This window comes from Archocentrus centrarchus, chromosome 20 (genome assembly GCF_007364275.1).
Source record: "Archocentrus centrarchus isolate MPI-CPG fArcCen1 chromosome 20, fArcCen1, whole genome shotgun sequence".
NCBI classification, from domain to species: domain Eukaryota; kingdom Metazoa; phylum Chordata; class Actinopteri; order Cichliformes; family Cichlidae; genus Archocentrus; species Archocentrus centrarchus.
The window spans coordinates 6,078,925-6,093,503 of record NC_044365.1 but is presented as its reverse complement, the minus strand read 5'-3'; the positions used below and the strand labels follow the sequence as shown (position 1 = coordinate 6,093,503).

Genomic DNA, 14,579 nt, shown 5'->3' with positions numbered 1-14,579 from the left:
ATATACAGGTGCTGGTTGTAAAATTAGAATTTTATGATCATGATCATCATATTCATTCATTCATTTCACACGTTTATTTCTTTTAATTTTGATGATTATAACTGACAACTAATGAAAACCACAAATTCAGTATTTCAGAAAATTAGAATATTGTGAAAAGGTTCAATATTGAAGACACCTGGTGCCACACTCTAATCAGCTAAAATGCATCAGGAGAGGTGGCAGCAGCTCGCCTTTCAGAATATATCATTGAAGGAGAGAAAGTAGGCTTGTTGTTGAGTTGTGAAATATTAAGGTGGTATTGCTGCTGCTTGCCAGTAGCGAGTTATGCTGTTCTTAATATTATAAAATAATTCATTAGACAGTGGTATGCATTTTATTGCAAAACATTTATTTCAAAACATCTTTGCTTTCAAGGTGTCGTCTTCAGTTGGACAGCCAGAATCTGCCCAGCACAGCTTTGAGTATGAGTATGATGATTCTCTGGAAAATCTGGTCTTGTGTAATTTTGGTTTGGATTCATGAAAATGGGCTTCAGAAGAGTCACGTGAGTCCACTGAGGGGAAAAACAACAAAAACAAAAAAAAAAAAACAACATGGAGTCAGAATAAAATTCCTTAGCGCTATCACCACCAGGACGCCGCTCAATCCTCTCTGCTCAGAACGACTCCGATCTGTAAAGCAGCAGAGGTGGCAAATGACAGTTACTAAGCCTCACCGCATAAGCCTTCAAATCAGTGATACAGTGTATCGAGTATTCACACAGCAACTGAATAATGATGATTCCCAGACAAAAGAAAGCCAGTGATCTGCAGGCTTCAGTCAGACTGATCTCAGAGCTGTGACAAAGAAACAGGCGAGTTTTAAGTGTTCTAATAAAAACAAGAAAGAAAAGACTGATGCTAGAAATGATGATGGACACTACCATCTCTATAGGCTGTAAGCTGAAATCCAGCTTTATTTCAACGCAACTGTCTTCATGTCAACATAAATACGTCACAACAAGCTTCTGACTTATGTGATTGGCTGACTATTTATCAGTGCAGTTTAGACGCCTGCCGTTAGTTTCCTGTCACAGCAGCATTCAGAAGAGCAGCCACTGAGAAGTCTACAGGTTTGCATCCATCTACTGACCTCAGCACGTCCACAAGCTGATACAGCTGCTGCACATCTGCATCTCGAACCTCGTTCCACTCAACTCTAGCTCTCTCAGAACGGGAGGGGGTAGACTTCAGAGCTGAGACCAAGAAGCACAGTTGGTCTCTGACAGATTGCACCATCTGATCCTGCATTAAAAAAAAAAAAAACAATTATTTATATATATATATATATATATATATATTAGGGGTGGGACTTTAACGCGTTAATTTCGGTTAATTAATTACGGGGAAATTAACGCGTTAAAAATTTTAACGCATTTTAATCGCACTTTGCACCGTGGAGCGTTTCTCAGTGCACGAGTTCCCGGCATACAGATTATATCGACGCACAATGTCCAAATTAGGGGCCGCATCCTGCGAAGGACCCGCCCACGTCTTTCGCAGCCCACGAACACCACAAAGGCCGGAAGTGAGCAGCTAGCCTTCATATCAGCTGCCGTCACCTCTGCGTAGCTCATGTCACCTAGCAACCGTGAGTGCAAAGCACAGCTGTGTAAAAGCAGCTGTTTAAACGGAGAACGAACTTTTTCTCCTTTTTGTGGTTTAATTTTAAGTCTTTAATTCAAAATAAGCTGTTAAAACAAGCATAACAACATCAAGGAATACAGCTGAGTGAATGATTAATTTCCAGCTATATTAAGTGAGACATTAATGTTGAATAAAACTATCCAGTTATGATGCTTAACTTTAATTTCAGGTGTTTGCTTATCACAGGAGCACTTCCACCCTTCATTGGTCTGTGTAGTAGACTGGTGGGAAAATAAACAAAATCTTGAAATTTAAGCTTATGTATATTGATTCATTCATCAACTAAACTTAAATTAATATTTATCATGTTAAATATTGAAATGCGATTAATTTCGATTAATTAATTACAAAGCTTGTAATTAATTCGATTAATTTTTTTAATCGAGTCCCACCCCTAATATATATATATATATATATATATATATATATATATATATATATATATATATATATATATATATATATATATATATATATATATATATATATATATATATATATATATATATATATATATATATATATATATATATAAACAACTTATAATTCAACCAGATAGGTCAAATTTTTTTAAAGTAAATAGTCAGCAACTCAAATCTTCTAGTCCACACAGTGCAACAGTGTAGTATCAGACTTATGTCTTTAATATCATCATCACTTTAAAAAAAAAAAAAAAAAAAAAAAAAAATCAATATCAGCATGTAATTAAAAATGGTGTCTGACCTCAGAGCCTCCAGTTTGTGATGTGGACTTTTCAGAAAACCACACAGCTGCTCCACGCCTGGATCCTGCAGCTTATTGTAGCTCAGGTCAAGCTCTCTCAGATGTGAGGGGTTAGACTTCAGAGCTGAGACCAGAGAAGCACAACCGATCCCCAGCAAACGACAGGAATATAATCTAAATAAAAGTTAGGAGAATTCTTCTTTTAAATTCTTCAGGGATTTATGATCTGTTTAGATTGGAATAATAATTAAATTGCAGAAAGATGCAAGTTTTTTTTAAAAAATGAAGTGTTCTCATCACTATTTATGGCACCATTCTGCTTTTTTTAAACAAAGACATACACAACAAATATGTCTGTGCAGGTTCTGTGCAGGTCATAGTATCTCTGGAGCTTGAAGAAAAAAAAAAGAAAAAAAAAAAAGGACAACTAGACTTTTTAGTTTCTTGAGGACCTCATCAGAAAGGCTTCTTCAGGTCTCAAACCAAAGGTGGAGACCCAGGATTTTAAACCCCAGTGGGTGTAGTTCCCTGAAAGGGGTTGTGCTCCACTGTTGTTCATGTGCATAATCACATGGGCCAAGGTGTGAAAGAAGGTGTGGGTCATTATACCTGGGCCTCTCCACCATTTGGTTGAGAACTGAAGAAGCCTTTCGGATGAGAGGTGAAACGTCTTCAAGAAACAAAAAAAGAAGTCCAGTCGCCTTTTTTTTTTTCAAGCTCCAGAGTCATTACAATCAGTAGTTTGAGGTGAAACCAACATGGGCCCATTCTATCAAGTGACCTATTGAGGTCACCTGAAGAAAGGTGTGAATGGGGGTCGAGGCGCTGACCCCAGAATCTACAGTGTGATTCACCATTTTGTTTCTAGGTTAGTGTCACCATAACGTTCACATTAGTCTCAGCACACAACAAACTGTGGAGTCTCACCTCAGAGTCTCCAGTCTACAGTTAGGACTCTCCAGAAAACCACACAGCTGCTCCACTCCCGTATCTTCCAGTTCATTGTCACTCAGGTCCAGATGTCTCAAATGGGCGGGGTTGGACCTCAGAGCTGAGACCAGAGAAACACAGCCGTTCCCGTGAAAAGCACAGCGAAGCAATCTAAACAAAGAACAAATCATGTCAATAAAATTGTTTATAATCCATTTAGATATGCTTGGGGTTTAAGGGTGTTGATACTGTGTTTTACTCTAAAATTAATGCATTAATTTTTCAGTATATTAATGTGAATCAGCTTCATAACAGACTCCAATGTCAGCACAGCATTCATACATCTATAAATGTCAGTCAGGTTTCTTGGTACTGGATAACGACTATATTGAAGCATCCACATCTATACTTGAACCTCAGTGAAAGTTCTTAAGACTCAGTAACAATAATCAGAAATCATTTCTGAAATTGCATTAAAAATGTGGCTGCAAACTTTGGGAGCTGTAACATAATTAGGACAAAAAAAACAGTAGCGAGCACTTCAACCATATAAAAACTGTAACAATAACAGTAAACTGACCGCAAACCCTCCAGTTTACAGTGTGGACTTTCAAGAAAGCCTGATAGCTCATTTACTCCAGAGTCCTGAAGCCTGTTTTGACTCAGCTCCAGATGTTTCAGATGAAAGGGGTTGGACTTTAGAGCTGAGCCAAGAGAAGCACCAATGTTCTCGGACATCCTGCAGCACCTTAATCTGCCAAAAGGAGAAAAATTAAAGATGAACTGTGTAGAAGACAAAGTTCCTACCTGAAATCGTTTATTTATATCCATTATATACACACATGGATACTTATTTTACATTCTACTCAAAAATGAAAAATACACCAAATAAACAGTGCAATGTAAATGTTCTGTGAAAAAGCAAAAACCTTACCTGATTTTAAAAATTTGCTACTATCCCTTATTGTCTCGATTACCTCAGAGCTAGTATAGATTCATGCTTCATGAAAGTACTATGTAGGCCACCTTCATATGAGCATCATCACTGATGATCTCACCTACAGCCCACACTGCAGACTGAGGTCATACACCTAAAGTCAGGAGTGCAGCAGCCCATAGCTGACGTTTTTCCCTCTTATATGATCATTTGTTCCCATGTTTAGCTGTTAACACTGTTTTACTGTAATGTCTTGAGATTTTTGGCCACAAAAATAAGAAACATCACTCACCACCAGAGCTACACAATGGAGGTGACTTTAAAGAGGATGGTGGCTGCATTTAAATTCAGGTACAGTTTTTGCTTGCTTGCAGTGGAGTGAGGTGTGAGGTGTCTGCAGCTTAGTGTCACCAAGAAGTTTGTATCACTATAATATATAAAGCATACAGCGTAAAGACTGACTCACCTCAGATGCTCCAGTTTACAGTGTGGATTGCCGAGAAAGTCGCACAGTTGCTTCACTCCCGAATCCCGCAGCTGGTTTTCACTCAGGTCCAGATGTTTTAGATGGGAGGGGTTGGACTTCAGTGCTGAGACCAGAAAAGCACAGCTGCTCTCTGTCAAACTGCAGCGATACAGTCTGAAGAGCAAAACATGAAGATAAACAAATTCATAATACAATCAGATCTGTTCAGGGGTTTAATATCAAGTTCAACATGATGTCCTGAGTTTTACCTGTGAGGGTTATTGAATTTACACTCTGGGGAAAAAATTCCAGACGATGTTTCTAAAATACTCAGTGCCTGTCTGACACCAACAAACCATGCAACATTCAAACATCACATTTCTTCCCCTTTCTGATGCTCAGCTTGAACTTCAGGAGGTCACCATGATCATTTCTACCTAAATGCACCGAGTTGCTGCCATGTGATTGGCTGACTAAATATTTGTGCTAACGAGTAGTTGAACAAAATAGCCAGTCAGTGTATATCAGAGAGAGACAAAGAGGGGAATGTAGCAACTATAAAAGCATAAAATTCTTTAAGTAGTATTAGTTCATCCTGTGCCTCATTTTAAAACACATTGATATTATTTGATAAGTCAGCCTTGTGCAGATGTTGTTCCAACATAAACACAACATTCATACATAATTTTGTCATTGCAAAACTTTTGAATTCTGTCCCCAGAACCTAAATACCTGGATCACCATGCATTTGGCTGCACACATTTCAGCTCACAATGTCCTCAGGAGATCTGCTGGTTCTAAATTTTAAATTAAAGGAATCTATAACTTTCAAGCGCTGAATGACGGAAATGTATTACTTTGATTTCAGCAGCTTCCTGAGTTCCCTGAATTGTTTGGCTTCTCATACCTGCATCTGAGAAAAGCAATACTTGCTCACATTTGTTTGTTATGCTTGCCTGTACCCTCTGATCCACTGAACACTTTGGGTGACCTCCCAAACACCCCCTGCTAAAAATGAGAATATTGGGGCAAACATTTTTTTTCTCATGAAAGAATCCATTACATGAGCTTACTAATAACGGTTTTGTGCATCGGTTCTTTAGTATACCATACAGGTGCTTCCATCGAGAAAATCATATTTGCACTAAATAGAACCAGAACATCATTGTTACATACCTTTACATTTTCTGGAAAGGCTCATCTATATCGTGACTCTGATCTAAGGTGGAAAAGTGATCATCAAGCCATAAACAGCCCAGTTACTGTTCACTCAATGATGACGTAGCCCTCAGTAAGTAGGAAGAAATTGCTAGGAGTGCTCAGCTAGACTAAGTTAGTGTTAAACTTAGTGTTAATAGATATTAAACTGTTGAATAATTTAGTGTGAGTTGCAGTAATAACAGAAATTCAGATTAAAATTACTCGCAAGTATCCATAGTTAAATAAATGCATTTATATAAATATCTATTTATATAAAAAGAGAATAAAAACTGGTAATAGGAGGTGTTAGTTTGTGATTATTGCTCATCAACAGAAGTATGCTAATTTAGACATATGTTTCAGACTCCATTTACTGCATTCTTAATGTGGTGAATTTGGGGGGGCGGGCGGTTATGAAAAAATATAATAAAATAAAAAAATTAAAAGTTACAACAACTTGAACTCACCTCAGAGTTTCAAGTTTGCACTTTGGACTCTCCAATCCAGCTGATAGCAGCTCCACTCCTGAATCCTGCAGGTAATTCTCACTGAGGTCCAGCTCTATCAGATGGGAGGGGTTGGATTTCAGAGCTGAGACCACAACCTCACAATGAGGCTCTGCAAGTCCACAGCCAAAAAATCTGTAGTAGTACATTACAAAATATGTAAATATAATTGATTAACTATATGAATAGAATAGAATAGAATAGAAGACCAGGGTGGTCCCCATTTTCCAGAAGGGAGAATGGAGGGTGTGCTTCAACTATCAGGGGAATCACTCCTCAGCCTCCCTGGTAAGGTCTATGCCAGGGTGCTGGAAAGGAGGGTCTGTCCGATAGTCAAACCTTGGATTCAGGAAGAACAATTTTCATCCTAGTCACGGAACACCGGATGAGCTCTTTATCCTCTCGAGGATATTTGAGCAGGCATGGGAGTTTGCCCATCCAGTCTACATGTTTTTTGTGGACTTGGAGAAAGGATTTGACCACGTCCCTTGGGGTATCCTGTGGGGGTGCTGGGAGTATGGGGCTTCTCGCGATTGTTGTGGGCCACTTAGTCCCTGTACAACCGCAGGGAGAGCTTGGCCTGTATTGCTGGCAATAAGTCGGACTTGTTTCTTGTGGACTCTTTGTCACTGATTCTGTTTATAATTTTTATGGACAGAATTTCTAAGGATAGCCAAGTGGTGGAAGGCTTCCACCTTGGTGGCCTCAGAAACTTATTTCTGCTTTTTGAGGATGATGTGGTCCTGTTGGCTTCATCAGGTGGTGGCCACCAGCTTGCAGTGGAATGATTTGCAGCCAAATGTAAAGCGGCTGGCATGAGAATTAACACAACTAAGCCTGAGGTCTTGGTCCTCAGCCAGAAAAGGGTGGAGTGCCCACTCCAGCTCAGGGATGAATTGCTGCTCCAAGTGGAGGAGTTTAAGTATCTCAGGGTCTTGTTCATGAGTGATGGTAGAAGAGAGTGGAAGACTGACAGACTGATTGGGGCTGCGTCTGCAGTAATGCGGATGCTGTACCAGCCTGCCATGGTGAAGAGGAAGCAGAGCGTGAAAGCGGAGTGTGAAAGGAAAGGAAATCTCGACCCTCACCTATGATCACAAGCTTTGGGTAGTGACCGAAAGAATGAGATTGTAGATACAAGCGGCAGAAATGAGCTTTTCCACAGCATTTGAAAAAGCTCAGGAACATCTGTGAGAACATACAGCTAACCCCCAGTAGGGTTACAAAAGAAGTGGAGCAGCATTTAAAAATGTCGGGTTTAGTGTATATTACATTATTATAGAAATTAAATCTTAATTATAGATTTTACAGAACAAATATCTGGATGACAATCTAAAGTCTGTATATTTGTAAAACTCAACAACTAATCCACACTGAGTTATAATGGTAGTCATATCTGGACTCACCGAGCCTTTCTGCAGTTCCTCACAGCTGGGATCAGCCTCCGTCGTCCTTCCACTGTCGTATTGTACTTGCTCAGGTCCAACTCATCCATAACCTCGTCTGTCATCTGCAACATGTGGGCCAGAGCTGAGCAGTGGATCACAGAGAGTTTTGTCTCTGTTTTGTTCTTTGACATGAGGAACTCTTGGATCTCTGTATGTACTGAGAGGTCATTCATCTCCATCAAACAGTGGAAAATATTGATGCTTCTGTCAGGAGAGATTTCATACATGTCTAGGTTCTTCAGGTTGTTGATGGCTCTCTGGATGAATTCTGGACTGTTCTTCACAGAACCCAGCAGGCCTCTTAACAGTCTCTGGTTGGACTCCAGAAAAAGGCCATGAAGGAATCTAACAAACAAATCCAGGTGGCCATTTTTACTTCTGAGGGATTTCTTCATAGCTCCATCCAAGAAGTCATTCAAAGACGTGTTACTGTTGTATTCCCAGTCTTTCCCCAGGAAGGCCTTCAGATGCTCTGTATTTCTCTTGGAGTAACACTCAAACATATAGACAGCAGCTAGAAACTCTTGAATACTCAGATGAACAAAACAGTAGACTGTCTTCTGGAAGATCACACACTCGCTTTTGAAAATCTCTGTACAAACTCCCGAGTACACCAAAGCCTCTGTCACATCCAGACCACACTGCTCCAGGTCTTCTTGGTAAAACATGATGTTTCCTTTCTGCAGATGTTCAAATGCCATCCTCCCCAGCTTAAGAAGAATTTTCCTGTCAGTATCTGTCAGCTCATGTAATTTGTTGTTGTTGTTTTTACCCTTCTTGTTCTTCTTCTTCTTCGTGTCCTGGTGTCCATCATGGTACTTGTTCTTCTTCCTTTTTGTCTGAACCAGCAGGAAATGTGAGTACATCTCAGTCAGACTCTTGGGTAGATCTTCCTGCTCTGTAGTCAGCATGTTCTCCAACACTGTAGCAGTGATCCAGCAGAAGACTGGGATACTACACATGATATGGAGGCTCCTGGACATCTTGATGTGGGAGATGATTCTGCTAGACAGCTCTTCATCACTAAATCTCCTTCTAAAGTACTTCTCTTTCTGGGCATCAGTGAAGCCTCGTACTTCTGTTAACCTGTGAATACATGTAAGAGGGATCTGACTGGCTGCTGCAGGCCGGGAAGTTATCCAGACGAGAGCTGAGGGAAGCAGATTCCCACTGATGAGGTTTGTTAGTAGCACGCTGACTGATGACGTCTGCGTGACATCTGATACAACCAGACTGCTGTTGAAATCCAATGAAAGTCTGCTTTCATCCAGGCCATCAAAGATGAACAGAAGCTTCCAGACAGCGAGCTTCTCTGCTGGGACCATCTGTAATGTTGGATGGAAAACATGGAGCAGCTTGACAAGACTGTACTGCTGATCTCTGATCAGGTTCAGCTCCCTGAATGAAAGGAGGATCACCATATTGATGTGCTGGTTCTCCAAGCCCTCTGCCCAGTCCAGAGTGAACTTCTGCACTGAGAAGGTTTTTCCAATGCCAGCGACGCCGTTGGTCAGAACCACTCTGATGGGTCTCTGTTGGTCGGGGAAGGTTTTAAAGATTTCATGGCACTTGATTGCAGTGTCTTGGATAGTTTCCTTCTTGGAACCTGTCTCAAGCTGCCTCACCTCATGTTGAGTATTAATGTCTTCACTCTGCCCATCTGTGATATAGAGTTCAGTGTAGATCTTGTTGAGAAAGGTTCCACTTGCTTTTTCATTAGTTCCTTCGGTTACACATTCACATCTCTTCCTCAGACTAAGCTTATGTTCATCTAAAACCTCCTGCAGACCATCATCTGCAGAAATATGTGGAAAAAGTCAAAGAAGTTAAACTGTCGTAGAAGTGATCAAGTTTCAGTATATTTTTAAAAACATAAGGACTGAATATGAATAGTTTGGATTTTATTCATTTAGCGTAGCTTACCAAGTTTTGCTCTTGATCGTTTTCCACACTGGGGACAGGAGGAATCCCCTGGTGAGGCAGACTGGTCCCAGTATGACGTGATGCACTGTCTGCAGAACCAGTGTCCACAACTGGGAGAGGCTGGATCCTTCAGGCCTTCCTTACACAAAGCACAACAGGGTAGCTGCTCTTCCAGAGTCAAACGACACCTCTTCCTATTTCTATGATATGGATAAAATATTCTGTTAAATAAAACAGAGTATAGTAAATTTAGGCTTTAAAAAAAAAAAAAAAACAAAAATCAACATGACATAAACACAACAGCTCTGTTGTGGTTTTGAGTGTTGAGCAGTTCCCTCTTCTTGAGGATCTTCCTTTTATTCTTGTACCAAAAGAAAATTACATAGAATCACAATGAACTGATCTATGGGCCACTCTCTTCAGTTCTGTGCTACACTGCTCACTTCATCATACAGTAGCAGTAGCTTACCAGCTGCTAGCAGGACAGCCAGCACAGCCTGGGGTGAACAAGTGTATGTAGTCTCTTTCACACCTGCTACATAAGAAGCTTTTTATTTTTGTCAGCAATAGTTTTTCACTTAAACACGAGTCAACTTTATTGTTTCACTTTAGCGGTCTCTTGTTGCTGGGAAATATTTGGATGACAAACAGTTTGATGCTGAATAACACTTTTCCCCTCGATGTCTAGTCATGAACGCTGAACCAACTGCAGATGTTACCACGATGTTGGTCTGAGGTATTTCAGAAATGTTCCCTTTACATCCTTGTAAGAGGTTCTAGCAAGTTTGTGTTTGAAAGTTTGTGTTCAAAAATTGCTGCAAAGTATGCAAAGGGTCATTCCATGCATACAAAATACCTTTTATTTATTTATTTATTTTTTAAATGGACATCATTCTTGTAATAAGAATTCCATGTAAAGCATTTTTCTTACATAATCTGGGAAGCGTTCTGTTTTTCCTCTTTTTTTATTGCAAAGCAGTTTGGTTTTAAACGTGCTTTATAAAAAAAAATGGTCTTACTGCTGTAAGCTCAACAGCCGACCAGCTTACAGTAGAAAAAGTCTCTTACGTTGTGTTTGAGGGTTCAGGATCATTACTGAAGAATGGAGGGTTTTCTTTGGACCGGTCAGTCTTCATAGAGTCACAGCTGGATCCTGGAGATGTGTTTCTGTGATGCTGACATCTGGAAAATCATAAACTTTTACTAAAGGAGTGTGATTTACATACATGTTTAATCTTGAACAGCACCAAGAAGCTACAGAGTCAACACAGTTTTAATGTGTCTCAAATTCAGAATCCAAATAAATGTGAAGTCTCATGATATTCTCCCTTTGTGTTAGAATTACATTTGCACCAAACCATAATATTGCATTGATATAAATATATATAAACTCTCCTCACTTCTTCTCAGGGGCTGCATCAGGAAGTACATCTGGCATAAAACTCAGCTTAATCAAACATGCAGAGCATCTGCAGCTTCATTAAAATATTGTAGATGCTGTTCTAGAGCCATTTTTTACCATCCATGTTCGAGATCAATAAAATATGGAAATTTTCCCCAGGTTTGAGCATGTTTAGGCACTTAGAAAGGTGATTAATTGGATTAAAAAAAATAATAGTAGTCTTCTCAGGCACAGCCTGAAGAGGAGGCATGGGCCCACCCTCCTGTAGGCGTCACAGAGGTCAGGTGTAATGTGTGCCGGGCAGCGGCCAAGAGCGTAGGCCCAGGTGGACCAATCCCCAGCTATCGAGTCTGGCCATCGGGACATGGAATGTTCCCTCTCTGGTGGGGAAGGAGCCCGAGCTACTGTGCGAGGTTATTGGACAATGAACCACAGTGAGAGTCATTACCCACAGATGGAGAAAACTCGGAACAGTGGGGAACCTTCCCAGGAGTGGCCAGCCTACCAAAATTACTCCAAAGTGCACTGACACCCAGGAGATCATAAAATAGCCCAGAACAACATCAACACAAAGGCTCATCCCACATTTACCAAAAATATTCTGTTTACTGAGACAAAAGTTGAATTTAAAACCGACACATTTCATAAAGAACATCATCCTAACAGTCAAACATGGTGGTGGTAAGTGTGATGGTCTGGGGCTGATTTGCTGCTTCACCTGGACAACTGATGGAACCATGAATTCTGCTGTTTGGCCATCAGTTTGTGTCCTGAAGCTCGAGCACACTGGGGTTATGCAGCAGGACAATGAACCAAAACACACAGCAAGTGCAGCGCTGAACGGCTCAAAAAAGCAAACGAAAAAACCCCAAACTGAAGGATTTGGAGCAGCCAAGAAAGTCCAGACTTAAATCCAACTGAGATCCTTTGGCATGACCTTAAACAGGCCTTTCATTCTAAAAAACTAAACCAAAATAATCTAATCAAACATGTTTTCAGAAATGTTTCAGCTTTTATAGATTTTAAATATTTCAGTACAGTTTTGGGAGGATAAGTCATCTTAATTATAGAATACAGATTGTTGGGAAAAATGAAGCCTTTATGAACAGATCTGGACTGGATGAGGTGGGAAATGACTGGAGCCTGAACTGGATCTGGGCCTTATGCGCCCTGAATCTGGGATCCTGATCTGTTTTGGATCCTCCTGCTGTGATGGTGGACTAAGACCCAATTTGCTGATCTGTTACAGAGCCCATGATCACAGATTTAGGTGAAGATTCATATTCTGAATTTCAGACACAATTTAAGTGACTTAAATTGTGTCTTAAATTGCAACCTATCACAGCTGACACAGGGCGAGAGGCAGAGTACACCTGTACAGGTTGTCACTCTGTCACAGGGCTAACACGCCAAAATTCACTATTTAATGAATAATACTATTTTCATGAAATATTAACAATGACCCCCCTTGGCGGTAACACAATGTATTCAAACTACTACACACACACAAACACACAAAATCCTTAATTAATGGTGTATCTGGCATATACTTATTTGAGCTTAAGACATCTTGTTGTGTTAATGCTTGAAATAATTCAATTATTTTTTCTATTTTTCACACCTGTATTTATCTTCGTGTCTGTCCCGTTTGTATTTTTCCATTAACACAAATCTGTAATTTATTGCCTGTTTCAGACACTCTGCATTAAATAAACACTTCGCTGTTTGTATTATATGAAGCTGTCAGACTTTAACAAATCTGTATTTGCACTTCTGGGATTTTTTTTTTTAACTAAATGTTTCTGTGTCTCTAGCAGAATGTTGGCGTTATGGTGAGTGGACACATTATGCAACTGCTGCTCTTGGATTCATTATGCAACAGAATCGTGTTAAACCAGTTATCCAGTGACAGCTGGAGACCTCTCAGTCTTCAAATGTTAATTTGTTTGGATAAAAGTCTCTTTAGCCCATTTGAAATAATTAAGCTTTAAAAGGGACCTCAGGTGCGCTAACTACATCAGCTCTGCATGATTCACACTTCATAATAATCCACACTGATTTCCTTTATCAGGCCTTTGTGGAGCCCTTAGTCCTCCCAGTGTCTGAAACAAGCAGTTTTAAGTTCCTCTCCTTTTGCAGCCACCTGACCTCCAAGGCTGTACTCACACTTGGCGGTCCATACCATATTCCAACTTGTATGACCCCCAAAGTCCAGTTCTTTTGACAAGTGTGATGGCTGTGTACTGTGTAAGTGTACAGACAAGCAAACCATGTGGTGGCATACTTGAAGAGGTGGGCCTATCCAGGTTCAGCTGGAGTCAGGCGCAGTAAGCAGTCTAATCAGTAATCGCTCCCAAACACAGAGCTCCAGTGCTCCCAGTTTAAATTACAGCTGCTGTGTTGTACAAGTCTAAAATGGTACGTCTGAGGACAGCGTCACAGATCCAGAAATGGCTCCAATTAAGTAAAAAAACCCTCCAAAAACAACAACAAAAAAAACCCTCCAAAAACATTAAAACAGTCATTGTGGCCAGGAAAGTGCCTTTCAAAAGCACATCTGTGCACTAAAGAGAGGGCCAGTGGGTGAAGAGAGGAGATGCAAGCTGAGGTAGGAGGCCTGATGGGCAGTCTGAGCACTTCATGATTCAGGCCTAACGTGTCTAAAGGTAAGTGAAATTGTTACATCACTTCTAACAGCATTCCTATACAATAAACCACCACCACCACTCATAATAATAATAATAATAATGTGAACTGTTTCAAACTTGCAGCATAAAGACTTGTTACATTGTTTCAGGTAATGTCGACAAGAGGAGCAAGAAAACTCGAGGTGCAGCTGGCTCGACCGCAGTCATTTTTCTCCTGCTGCTACATGAATCACCTTTGTTTACAGTAAATAACAGTTTCTTACTTTGTGTGTGAAGGTCCAGGTTCACTGAAAAAGGGACGGTTTTCTTTGGACCGGCCGGATCCCGGAGACTCTGCAATGTCTTCCAAATCATTCATCCTTGTTCACTTAATGTGAGCTGGAAACAGAGCTGCAGCATGCAAGAATAAAAAAGTCAGTCACACTCAAAACTGGCCAAACAGGAAATACAACAACACATAAATAAAGTCAGTCAACATTTTGAGAGTTTAAGAAAATATCAAACTACCAGCATTGTTTCCCCCGTCTGACTTTGAAACACTTCCTGTTTTACGGCTTGTTCTCGCGCTTGTTTAATCATTACACCCCCCCCCCCCCCCCCCCCCCCCCCCAAACTAAAACAACAAAACCCGTAGACGCCGCACTGAGAGTTGTTCAGAAATAAAAGCTGAACTCTTGAATCTTGAGTTTTAAGTTGTTCTTGCTGGAA

General features: G+C 40.3%; 1 pseudogene; it reads right to left on the bottom strand.

Annotated features, from left to right (window-relative positions):
- Nucleotides 1–411: 411 nt before the first annotated feature.
- LOC115799660 (NACHT, LRR and PYD domains-containing protein 12-like) lies at nucleotides 412–14,444 on the bottom strand (annotated as a pseudogene).
- Nucleotides 14,445–14,579: the final 135 nt, after the last annotated feature.